General features: G+C 40.9%; 1 long non-coding RNA gene across 2 annotated transcripts; it reads right to left on the bottom strand.

The window, feature by feature from the left end:
* Positions 1–6,024: 6,024 nt before the first annotated feature.
* On the bottom strand, positions 6,025–8,665 carry LOC110616683. Of its 2 annotated transcripts, XR_006351085.1 has the most exons (6): positions 8,352–8,665; positions 8,121–8,209; positions 7,564–7,624; positions 7,162–7,219; positions 6,993–7,039; positions 6,025–6,914 (listed from the first exon to the last, which is right to left on the bottom strand). It is a non-coding gene; the product is annotated as an uncharacterized LOC110616683 (long non-coding RNA). The 2 variants fall into 2 exon arrangements; XR_006351086.1 differs by lacking the exons at positions 6,993–7,039; positions 7,162–7,219.
* Between the last annotated feature and the right edge of the window lie 5,125 nt (positions 8,666–13,790).

Here is a 13,790-nt window from a genome sequence, read left to right as displayed (position 1 = left end):
GAAGAAGAGTCTACCCTTTCCCCACCTGGGGTCTTGGAACCAGAAGACTGTGCCACTGACTGTTTTACCTTCCCCTCAACGATAGCACTAGCCTCCATTCTCCTAGCCATGTCCACTATGGCATGGAAACTCTCTCTCTCTGCTGACTGTACCAAAGAGGAATACCTAGAGTGCAGCCTCATAATATATCTCCTCGACTTCTTTTGATCCGTGTCCAAATTCAACCCAGCATATGGCAACAACTCCAGGAACCTGTCTGTGTACTCGTCTACACTCATGTCATCAGTTTGCCTCAACTGCTCGAATTCTATCATCTTCAATTCCCTTGAACTATCAGGGAAAGCCCATCCTGCAAACTCATTTGAAAACTCTTCCCAATTCATGCTGTCCACTCTCGGGTTCACATAATTCTTGAACCACTCCCGTGCCTTCTTGCACTTAAGCGTGAACCCGGCCATCTGAATGGCTCTACTGTCATCAGCCCCTATCTCATCTGTAATTGCCTTGACCCGCTCCAAGTACACGAACGGATCATCACCGGTCTCAAACTGGGGAGGACCCAGCTTCATATAATCGGTCATCTTGACCTTGCTCCCTCCAGATGAGGTAGGTTTGGGTACTTGTGTTTCCGGGACAGTAGATACTGGTGGTGGTGGAGGTACAACATCCCCTGGGGTAGGGTTTGCTGTACTAGTATAGGGAGGTGGAGGTGGGTACATGGGGTACTGAGAGTATGGTGGGTAGTAAGGTGGGTATGGCATATGTGGAGGATAAGGGCTAAAACTGGGGTAATCCGATGTACCTCCCATCGAATACCCTGGATGGTGTGAATAGGGTGGGTAGTGATGTGGCTGGACATAACTCGAGGCCTGAGTGCCTCCTTCTGATTCTCCCATGCCCTCTTCCGGCATGCTCACACCGAGACTGCCATCCCTCCTCTGGTCTACTTCCACATCCTCAGACATTCCTCCCTGCACTGTTCCCCTTACTGATCTGCTTCTTCCCAGATCTAAAGACCTTCTAGGGTCTCTAGCTACTCTGTCTCTGTTGGACCTACTGGACATTGCCCTAGGCAATGCTGGAGGACGGGCATCAGTGCCCTCGTCCTGAGGTGGCACTCCAGTCAATCGTGCAGATCGACGAGTTCCTCTCATTCTATCTTCTGAAAAACAGCACATAGCATAAACAATCATTAGCATCATATGGTTCATGTGGAAACACATGAACCCTCATCACATACATAGCATCACATCATAGCATTTATGCACATGCATATCATCATGGCATATCATATCATCATATAGACAGGACTCTACATCCTATCCTAGTGGACATGATTTTCCCTAGTGTGCTTGACCTTCTAGAACATCTATGAGCCCGACACTCTAGGTCCGATCATATGAACCTAGGGCTCTGATACCACTCTGTAACGACCCGGAAAACCGACCCGTTACCGGCGCTAGGGTCCAGATCGGCTTAAGGCCGCCGGGACCCGTAGCAAGCCTACATACATCCTGTATACCTGTTTAATCCCATACATGATCAACAAACATACTTAAGAATTAAAACTTTTCTTTTTCTTCATACACCAAACTCAACCTGTGCATGCACTGTATTCATCATATACATAAACATTAATCCCTCTGTGGGATTTCATCAAAGCCTCAATGGCAATATAAAATCTGTGTTGAGTTGGTTCACATACACATCAAATAATAAGATCATGTACATACCAAGGGATTAACATATACTATGGTCAAGCACAAATCTATCCTCAATAACATAATTACATAAACATAACTGTTCAAACTTTACATTTCATTCTTATCATATGTCATGTCCACATACTCTAGCTATTACATACATATGACTTGACTTCACTCTAGCCGACTTCTTGATCTCTCCTGTACCTGCAACTCTGGGGATAATGGGAGTGGGGTGAGCTAAAAGCCCAGTGAGCAGAAACTAAAAACATTTGTTTTAATTCCTCCATTTTTAGGTATATTATTATTCATTTTATTATTATTTAACTTTTTCTTTCATTTTCTCATTCATGCTTTCATGTATGCGCCATAACACAAACATTTCACAACAAGGATGAACTTGTCACCATTTAGCCCCTATCTTTCTTACTTATACACGCCGGGGGCGTAGAGCCGTAGCAGGCACACCCGGACTTCCATAAACAGTCATAGTGCCAGGGGCGTAGAGCCGTAGCAGGCACACCTGGACTCACATAGGCTATCATGACATACAAGGGCTAATGGATCATTCAACATTCATCCACATCAACAACAAAGTATGCAATGCAACATATTCGTGAATTCTAGTGCAACAACCTAATATTGCATGGCATAATGATGCATGGGAAATGCTTTATGATTCATTCATTTATTCATTTACTTTAAAGCTTAAGAGGTTGTTCCACTCACCTGGTAACTGAAGCTTGACAACGAACTCTGAACAACTATCTCACAACCGGGGGTCTCGGTTCCTCGGGTCCGAACCTACACAGGTGGACTCAGATGAGGCACCAAACATACATGAACGTGACTCTGAAAAGCTCCCCAAAAACCCCCTAAAACATCCTGAAAACATCACATGAAAACATGCAAGAAATGGCTGAACAGGGCACTTTCGGCGGCAGGTTCGGCGGCCGAAAGTCCCTCTGCAGCCGAAAGTCATGCAGGTTCGGCGGCACTTTCGGCGGCCGAACCTCCCAGACAGAGACGAACCTTGAGTTTCGGGGGCAGGCTTCGGCAGCCGAAACTGCCTCCACAAGGGGGTTCGGCGGCCGAAAGTCACTTCGGCGGCCGAACCTGAGTTTCTGCCGAAGGGCAGAAACTTGGCTCCCTTGTGTCCACAGCCTCCAAAACGCCTCAAAACCTGCATAAACTTGATTCTACTCATGCATACACATCATACCAGTTCCTAGGGGCCTCATACAAACATATGCCCCAACTACAACACTTCAAACACACATCAAGCAAGCCACATTGTTAAAAAAAATCACATAAACCTAACATATGCTCAACTAACTCTAACATGCTTCTCTACCCCTTAAAACTTCATGAAACTCATTTGAAACATACATTGAGCTTAAGATCGGCTCTTACCTCTTGAAGATCGAGGAAGAGACGACTCAACTCGGAGATCCAAGCACGAGAGCTCCTGAGTTTCCAAAGCTCCAAAACTTGCCTTTAAAGCTTAAAACTTGCAATGTGGGTTTAAAACTCAAGAAAGATGGAGGAGATCTAGTGAAAGAACACAAGATTTGAGGAGAGGGAGATCGGAAGCTTGTTGTGGCCGAAAATGGGAGAAAACCTCGCCCATTTCGGCTAAGGGTCCCTTTTATAGTGGCTGGCCAGGCCACGTTCGGGGGCCGAAGGTGCCTCCGCATGCATACAAGGTTCGGCGGCCGAACATGAGGTTCGGCGGCCGAACCTTGACTTCCCTCACTCAAAACTTTCGGGCGCCTAAAGTCCCTCCGAAAGCATGCATGTTCGGCGGCCGAACCTCAAAGTTCGGCGGCCGAACCTGGGTTTTCCTCCAAAGATTTTTCATGCAAAAACTCATTTAATTTCTTACTTAAAAACATGAAATACATGAAAACATTTCATAAAATCATGGTTTTACCCTTCTAGAGGTTTCCGACATCCGAGGTCCCACCGGACGGTAGGGATTCCGATACCGGAGTCTAGCCGGGTATTACATAGTTAACTTATCAAGAATTTATTGTGGCGTTCTCGAAGCTGAAATCGCTTGATTATCTATGTTTCTAATTACATTAGTTGGTTAGAGGTGTAGTAGAACAACCTTCTGGAGGATATCTTTATCTTGTTTTTTATCAAGTTGTGTAACGGTATTTTTTATTACAAGTTGATCTTGAGTTCCGCATCAGTTGTTATCAGAGTACGGTGATATATAAATTTCTATTTATCTATATTTATTTATTTCGTAAGTTTTTTATTTATTTTTTTACTCTATCTTATTTTTTTTTTATTTCATTTTATCTTATAGTTTCTCTTACAAAAAAAGAAAAGAAGAAAAAAATAAAGAAAAAAATTTATTTCAGTGTGAGATTTTTTTAAAAAAAGTGTGACAAAAAAAAGAGTAAAGAAAAAAAAATCATTTCAATTATTTGATTTAAAAAAAAAAAAGAGAGAGATGTCAAAGTTTAGTGCTTCATTTGCAAAATGTCATACTGAATTCAAAGAGGATTCCATGATATCGATTCTTTTCTTGTTATTATGGTCGAAGATTCAAGGACGAATCTTTTTGAAGAAGGAGAGAATGATACGAGCAAAGAAATGACACGATGCTTCAAAGATTTAAAATGGAAAACTCTAAATCATGACAAATCAAGCTACCATCGCTTAATTCAAGGCTTACAAGATGAGAACTATATTTAGAAAGCATGGGAGAATAAGAAAATAAGCAACACTCTTCAATACATGTAGACGCGCAATACAATTTCAGATCGTTTAATGCATGTATGGCCAAATTGCATTTAGATCAATTTTATTATTTTGGTATTTTAGTTTTTTGTGTGATTTGTTTTAAATTAATTTGGTCTATATTAAAGCAAAATCCGTACAGTCCATTTAAGAAGAAGATTTCTCCAAGATAATTTAGGAAAAATGATCTTTAATGTAATTTAGGTTTGACTATTTGACTAGAATTAGGGTTTGAAGGCTATGAAAACACCCTTAAGGTGGTAGCCACAAGGAAACCAATGGAAAAGATGATTTTATGAATAATATTTTGGTTCTTCTCCATTATTTAGCAATTTATCAAGGTTTAACCTTGTGGCGTTCTAATATGGATCTTCTCCATGCTTAAGAATTTCTTGTGGCGTTCTCGAAGCTGGAATCGCTTGATTATCTATGTTTCTAATCACATTGGTTAGTTAGGGGTGTGGTAGAGCAATCTTCGCTTCATTATACCTTCTGAAAGATATCTTTGCTTTGTTCTTTATCAAGTTGTGTGATGAAATTTTTAATCACATGTTGATCCTGGATTCCACATCAAAATGTGTCTATGACAGCTTTTAAGACTACATATGAGCAACTTTGACTTCCGGTATTAGCTATGTCTATGAGTAATGAGAATTTTAGAAATTAGGTTGTGTGTTGATATAGAATGATAAGATAATGCTTATGCTTTTAGATAACTGAAGAAGCATGAGTTGAATTACCATACACATGATCTACAAATGGCAACTTTGACTTCTTACACTCAAGATGTAAAGGTATTATCTTTATAGGGTAAAATGTGAGATTTCACATATTATAAAAGTCTACAGTACATTTTAAGTCAGAGAGAGTTAAATCTTAGGTAGAGCTGCTTACTGATCATGATTACAAAAGTTAAATCTTAGGTAGAGCTGCTTACTGATCATGATTACAAAATTCAATACCGCAGCAGATGCTCTTAATTGAAAATCACTTGCTATTTTATCACTACAATAAAATAAGATATCAACAATGATTTTTTTTTTATCGTCGAAAGCTAAAATTTTGTCAATAAAGCTTTCAGTGACAGATACTAAAAATCTGTTATTGTTGATTTCATCAGATTTTATAACCTGTCTCTAAATTACAGTTTACTTTTCTAATTGTAAACTTTTCACTTAATCCATTGCAAATCCATTACAAATTTGTCCAATCATCTAGTAGCGTTTGAAACTAGTTTAAAGATATCATAAGTCTAGAAGATGATGCAAAATGAGCTAATGTAAAATTATCACACAAATGTTTCGTCATTTTTCCATCCCGGATATATCATAATTCTGACTCTAATTCCTAAGTTTGTCATTAAACAGTGATATTCCTTCACAAATGGAAATTTTTTTCATTAATATTTCCTCTATTTTTATATATTTTTGATATTATTTCTCCAAAATTATTAATACAACATTCAATAACAATATTATCAACAAACAACATCTAGTAACACAATTAAATTCACACAACATGACTGATGTTTATAAAAATAATATATATCCCATCTTAAAATTACATAATAATATTTCTAAATCAATTTTCTGTATTTTTCATCAATTTTCAAAAATTAAAATATTTTCTCCACAAAATTGTATTTTGTACCAACTGTATTATTTAATAGCATGTCCAAAAAAATTATATATTAATAAAGAGAATAATCCACATCAATAAATTATAAGTAAAGCATGATATCGTGCATGAACCTCAAAATTCAACCAAAATAAATAGAGATTCAACAACAATACAAGCTATCATTTATGGTCTTTTAGCAGTTATTGTGGGATAAAAATAGAACAAGCTCACCTTAAGGAAGTGCTCAACCAAGGATCGTAAAGCTAGCTCTTTCAAGTCATCTAATTCCAATCCAATTCAAAAACCTATTTTCAATCAATCAAATTGCTCCTTAAAAGAAGTTAATGAAAAGTCTAATTTATAAAACAAGGGCACAAACTTTATAAGGTTGTTAGTCTACATTCTAAAGAATAAATTATTTCTAAAGGATTACTTTAATATTTGCGAGAGTAAAAAATTGAAATTTTATGATTTGTAAAAAGGGAATTGCAGTGTGAATACAAACAAGAAGCAAAGCAAGAGAGCTAGATTCTTACACCTTGTGCAAAATTTGATTTAAGAGGTGGAGATCCTAAACTTAGATGTGAAAAAATTTGGGTTTGCAAATATTTCCAGGACACATCAAATGAAGTTGAAACATAAAAAACTTTGCAAAATGAAGCAGTATTTATGACACTAGTATTTGATTGATTCTTAGTATACCATAATATGATATTTTGAAGATCTATGCTCATTGCTGTCGAAAGAAAAGTATGTCGCAATAAATATATAGCTGAACCTTTCCTTCATAGGAGATGAGAGTACCACCCTTTACATCAGCCACGGTATTCAGTGTCCCTTGGAAAAGAGTAAAAATATAAGAGAACATATTTGAAGCCATAATAGAATCAATTGACTAAATTCAAATTTTTGTACCTCCATGCAGTATTCATTCTTGTTTCTAATCAAATGATTTAAGATTTCTATAGCATTAAGTCAAGGGAAATTACTTAAAATACTTCAATTCAAACATTTTCATCATTAAGACCAGTAGCCAGAAAACTAAAAGGCCTTGTAGGTAAATTGAGATCTAAATTCAGGATACTCAAATCAACTATAGCACCAAAGTTATCTGAGTTGGTAATAAATATGTATTCCTTGCTCTGCACGGGATAGGAGAGTGAGATAGATTATAAAGGTCTATGGACTTTAAATCACAAGTTAATAGGAGAGCTTTTCATTAGATTTTCTAGATCCAAATCAAAGGAGCATAAAAGAGCTTTTCATCAGATGCTTTTGTGTTCTACAGGAGATGGACTTCAAAATTTTATGATAGCAGACAATTAGATAGTTTATGTTGTACAAAAAGATAGAATGTCAATGATAATAAGTGTTTCAAAAAATTTGCTTCATAAAGGATCTGATCGATATGTAGAAAACTGAAGCATGTATCAGACACTGTGAAGTCATTGATAATAAGTTTATAGACTATACCATCCATCCTTACCGGTCTGCCTGTTGCTTGGCAATGGAGTAAAATCCTCAACAACCAGATGAGGATATTGGCTCTGCATAAGGAAAGAGATAAATTTATACTTACTTTTTTAGTAACATGATCAAGCAATATAGAAGTACATACTGATTTTAAAGTATGAATGTCAATGTCTGATTTTGAGTACTTCTCTATAATCTAAGTAGGTTACATCTAGTAAGAAAAAAAATACTAATAAGAATTGAAGTAATCATAATCTGGCACCTTTTGTGTATCATCATTAGTGATGAAGGAGTTCATTAAAAGAAAGGGAACATTACACCTATACTTAGAATTCAGATTCTACAATAACCCTAAAGTTAATTAAAGAAGAATAAAAAAAGGAAAATGAAAAATCAAAGTTGAAGGAAAAAAGAAGAATAACAAAAACCTCAATTTGGATGACAATAAGATCAAGGAATGTCAATCCATTACGAACTTTAAAAATAAACCTATATAACCCAAAAGAAATCACATAAATTAACTATGATTGCAAGTGAGAAACAACATAAACATTTCAACAAGGGTGTTACTTGGGTCCAGTGCAGCCCATTGTCTTCCCATTCCTCCATTAAGCTTTAGAACAGCGAGTTTGTACAAAAGCTTCTCTGTGCTGCATTTTCTGATTTATGTCAAATATTAGTCGATATTTAGAACAAAATTAGGGAATTTTAATCAGAATTATAATTAATTAATTAGATTTATAAACACAATTTTAGTAAATAAGAATTATAACACCATGAATGAAAATTTCAGATCTATACAAGAATCCTGTGTTGATCGCAGGTGGGGAAGCTGATCGCAAAAGGAGGAGCTGGCTGTGCTGGGAGGAGCCGGTCGAGTGTGTCACCAGAAAGAATGCCTTGTCGCTAGTTGGAATTCGTGCACCTAGCCAAATTGCATAGCTTGTCACTGTTGGACGAGAGCTCTCGACCGGGAACCTTCGACTTTTTGGAGCAAGTCTAGTCGTGCTTCTCATGAGAGTGTCCCTCACTGGTGAGCGTTGGTCGTGTGCCTCACAACATATTATTGATTGCGCGAAGAGAATCTCCGGCCTGGTTGATGCACGTTGCCAGTAATTAGAGGAGATAGGTTGTATGGGTCTGGGCAAGGTGAATCAGCTGTTGTAACGACCCGAAAATCGGACCGCTACCGGCACTAGGATCCAGATCGGCTTAAGGCCGCCGGGACCCGTAGCAAGCCTGACATGTAACCTGTAAACCTGTTTAATCCCATACATGATCAACAATCATACATAAAAATTTAAAACTTTTCTTTCATACATTCTATCATACACCAAACTCAACCTGTGCATGCACTGAACATAATCATAAACATAAACTTGACCCCTCTGTGGGATCTCATCAATGCCCCCAATGGGTGGCATAACAAGTGTTGAGTTGGCTAAACATAGACATCAATAACCATTAAGATCATGTATCAAAAGGGGATTACAATATACTATGGTCAAGCACACTTCTAATCTTAATATCGTTACATTACATATCTATACATCATTATACAATCTGTCATGTCCACATTCTAACTATTACATACATAAGACTTCATTACTCTTCTTGACTTCTCTGTCTAACCCGTACCTGCAAACCTGGGGAATTTGGGAGAGGGGTGAGCTACTAGAGCCCAGTGAGTAGAATCATAAAGCATTTAAAACACATGCTATCATGGAATGCATCACATCACAACTAATCATAATAAGGATGAACTTGTTACCATTTGGCCCTCTACATATTCCAATCATGCCAGGGGCGTAGTGCAGGCCACACCTGGTCTTTCTCTTACACATAACATAACATACATAATCCATGGTGCCGGGGGCGTAGTGCAGGCCACGTCCGGTCTTTCTCTTACATAGTGCCAGGGGCGTAGTGCAGGCCACACCTGGACTTCCATACCATATCATCATGTCATAAAATATGAGGGCTAATGGATCATTCAACATTCATCCACATCAACAACATATTATGCAATGCAACATATTCGTGATTTCTAATGCAAACAACCTAAAATATCATATGGCATCCGTGATGCATGAACATGCTCAAAACTGATTTATTTATTTAAAAGTATAAGAGTTATTACACTCACCTCTGGCTAGCTCTGACACTGACTGAAGCAACTGACTCACTGCTGGGGTCCTCGGTTCCTCGGGTCCGAACCTACACAGGTGGACTCAAATGAGGGACCAAACAACTAGAACATAACTCTAAAAACATCCCCCAAAAACCCCCTAAAACATCTCAAAACATCCATGCAAGAACATGCAAAGGAGGGCTGGACAGGGCACTTTCGGCGGCAGGTTCGGCGGCCGAAAGTCCCTCCAGAGCCGAAAGTCAGGCAGGTTCGGCGGCACCTTCGGCGGCCGAAACTCCCAGACAGAGGCGAAACTCATGCATGTTCGGCGGCACTTTCGGCGGCCGAAACTCCCAGACAGAGACGAAAGTCTCCTTTCGGGGGCAAGCTTCGGCAGCCCAAGGCTGCCTTCACAAGAGGGTTCGGCGGCCGAAAGTCCCTTCGGCTGCCGAACCTGGTTTCTCCCAAAGGGCAGAAACTAGGTTCAAACATGCACAAATGCCTCCAAACTCAAACCATCATGCATTTAGCTCAACCAAAACATGCATACAAGCTCCTAGGGGTCTCAAACTACCTTAAACTCCAACTACAACACATCAAACACATATTACAAGCCACATTGCTCAAAAACTCATCAAAAACCCATAAACTCAACATAAGCTTACTCATGCATTTTCTACCCCATGAACTTGCATAAAACTTGTTTAAAACATAATGTAAGCTAGAGATCGACTCTTACCTCTTGAAGATCGAGAGAGAGACGACCTAAAACTCGGAGGTGGGAGAGATTGGGTTCTTGAACCTCCAAGCTCCAAAACTTTGCTCAAAAGCTCAAATCTTCAAAACAAAGTTAAAACAAATGAAAAACTTGAAAGATCTAGAGGAAAAACATCAAAGATCGGTGAGGGACGGCGGAGAGCTCACCTTGGCAGAAAATGGGGAAAAAGCTCGCCCGTTTTCGGCTAAGGGACCCTTTTATAGTGGCTGTCTAGGCCACGTTCGGGGGCCGAATGTGCCTCCACATGCATGCCATGTTCAGCGGCCGAACTTGAGGTTCGGCGGCCGAACCTGGGCTCCCCTCACTTATGCCTTCGGGGGCCTAAGGCTCACCCGAAATGCATGCATGTTCGGCGGCCGAACTTTGAGTTTCGGCGGCCGAACCTGAGCTTTCCTCCAAGGTTGTTTTTATTCAAAAACTCATTTCCTCTTTACTTAAAATCATCAAAAACATTAAAACATTTCATGAAAACGTGGTTTTACCCTTCTAGAAGTCTCCGACATCCGAGATTCCACCGGACGGTAGGAATTCCGATACCGGAGTCTAGCCGGGTATTACATTCTCCCCCCCTTAAGAACATTCGTCCCCGAATGTTCCTCAACTAACACATAGCATGGCATACGCATAACATACATGCAAAGCACATAAAACTCACGGGGAGCTAACCTTAGAAAAGATAAGGGTATTGCTGGAGCATGGACTCCCGTGTCTCCCAGGTGCACTCTTCCATATTGTGGTGGTTCCACAGGACTTTCACCATCGGGATTTCCTTATTTCTCAGCTTTCTGATCTGGGTGTCTATGATCCGCACTGGCTGCTCAACATAGGTGAGATCCTCTTGGATCTCCACATCAGGCTCACTAAGAACCTTGCCCGGATCTGACACAAATTTCCTCAACATTGAAACATGGAAAACCGGATGGATTCTTGCCATTGAAGCAGGCAAATCTAGCTTGTACGACACATTCCCAATCTTCTGCAAGATTTCAAAGGGTCCGATGTATCGTGGGGCTAGTTTACCTTTCTTCCCAAAGCGAACCACTCCTTTCATTGGAGACACCTTGAGCAATACCAGATCCCCCTCCTGAAACTCTACTTGTCTTCTGCGGATGTCTGCATAACTCTTCTGTCTGCTTGCAGCAGTCTTGATTCTCTCTCTGATTATGGGTACCACCCTGCTGGTGATCTCTACTAGCTCAGGCCCTGCCAAGGCCTTTTCTCCAACTTCCTCCCAGCAAACAGGTGACCTGCACTTCCTCCCATATAAAGCTTCATATGGAGCCATCCCGATGCTAGCATGATGGCTGTTATTGTAGGCAAACTCCACCAAAGGTAGATGCTGCCTCCAAGAACCGCCAAAGTCCAGCACACACATTCTAAGCATATCCTCGATAGTCTGGATGGTCCTTTCGGACTGTCCGTCCGTCTGGGGGTGGAAGGCAGTACTGAAATCCAATCTAGTACCCATGGCATTCTGCAGACTCCGCCAAAACCTGGAGGTGAACTGGGGCCCTCTATCCGACACTATCGAAACAGGAACCCCATGCAGCCTGACGATCTCATCCACATATACCTGCGCCAACTTGTCCACAGAGTAGCCACTCCTGACAGGGATGAAGTGAGCAGATTTGGTGAGTCTGTCCACAATCACCCATATGGAGTCCAATCTGTTGGACGCCGCCGGTAACCCCACTACGAAGTCCATAGCTATATTCTCCCATTTCCACTCTGGAATAGGTAGCGGGTTAAGCATTCCAGCCGGCTTCTGATGTTCCAGCTTCACCCTCTGACACACTTCGCAGGCTGACACAAACTGTGCCACTTCTTTCTTCATCGCTGGCCACCAATAAACTTTCTTCAAATCTTGATACATCTTGGTGGCTCCGGGGTGAACGCTGTATCTTGCATTATGAGCCTCCCTCATAATGTCTCCTTTTAGCCCTATGTCATCTGGTACACACAATCGACTCCCATAGCGGAGGATCCCCTTACTGTCAAATCTGAACTCACTGTCCTTGCCTGACTGAACAGTCCTGGCAATCTTCACTAACTCTGGGTCCTCATGCTGTTTCTGAGCCACTTGCTCCAGAAACACAGGTGTCACTCTCATCTGGGCCACTAAAGCACCGGTACCAGACAACTCCAACTGTAGACCTTCATCAATGAGCTTGTAAAACTCCTTCACCACTGGTCTCCTCTCTGCCGTGATGTGGGATAGACTGCCTAGTGACTTCCGGCTTAGGGCGTCTGCCACGACATTCGCCTTACCCGGATGATACTGAATCTTGCAATCATAGTCACTCAGCAGCTCCACCCATCTCCTCTGTCTCAAGTTCAAATCTCTTTGACTCAGGATGTACTGCAGGCTTTTATGATCTGTGAAGATCTCACATTTTACCCCATAGAGGTAGTGCCTCCACATCTTGAGTGCAAAGATTACTGCTGCCATCTCAAGGTCATGTGTGGGGTAATTCAACTCATGCTTCTTTAGCTGCCTAGAAGCATAAGCAATCACCCTCTCATTCTGCATCAGTACACAACCCAGTCCCACACGGGACGCATCACAAAAGACTGTAAAGTCCTCATCACTAGATGGCAGAGCTAAAACTGGTGCTGAAGTCAACCTCTTCTTAAGCTCTTCAAAACTCTCTTCGCACTGGTCGGTCCACAGAAACTTCTGATTCTTCCTGGTTAGTCTGGTCAGAGGAGCTGCTATTTTCGAGAAGTCCTGAACGAACCTCCTGTAGTAACCTGCCAAACCCAAGAAACTCCTGATCTCCGTCACTGAAGTGGGTCTAGGCCAGTTAGCCACAGTTTCTGTCTTCTTGGGGTCCACCTCTATCCCATTCTCTGACACTACATGCCCCAAGAACGAAATGCTCCTCAGCCAGAACTCACACTTAGAGAACTTGGCATACAAGCCATGTTCCCTCAAGGTCTGCAAAACCAACCGCAGATGATGGGCATGCTCCTCTGCATTCCTGGAATACACCAAGATATCATCTATGAAGACAATAACAAAGTGATCCAGGTACTGGCTAAACACTCTGTTCATGAGGTCCATGAATGCTGCAGGGGCGTTAGTTAACCCGAACGGCATTACAAGGAACTCAAAATGCCCATATCTGGTCCTGAAAGCCGTCTTTGGCACATCCTCATCTCTGATCCTCAGCTGATGGTACCCAGATCTCAGATCTATTTTGGAGAAACAACCCGCTCCTGCTAGCTGGTCGAATAGATCGTCGATCCTTGGCAAAGGGTACTTGTTCTTGGTAGTGACTTTGTTCAACTGTCTGTAGTCGATACAAAGTCTAAGGGATCCATCCTTCTT

This window comes from Manihot esculenta, chromosome 6 (genome assembly GCF_001659605.2).
Source record: "Manihot esculenta cultivar AM560-2 chromosome 6, M.esculenta_v8, whole genome shotgun sequence".
In the NCBI taxonomy this organism is placed as follows: Eukaryota; Viridiplantae; Streptophyta; class Magnoliopsida; order Malpighiales; family Euphorbiaceae; genus Manihot; species Manihot esculenta.
This window is presented reverse-complemented; position numbering and strand designations above follow the sequence as displayed.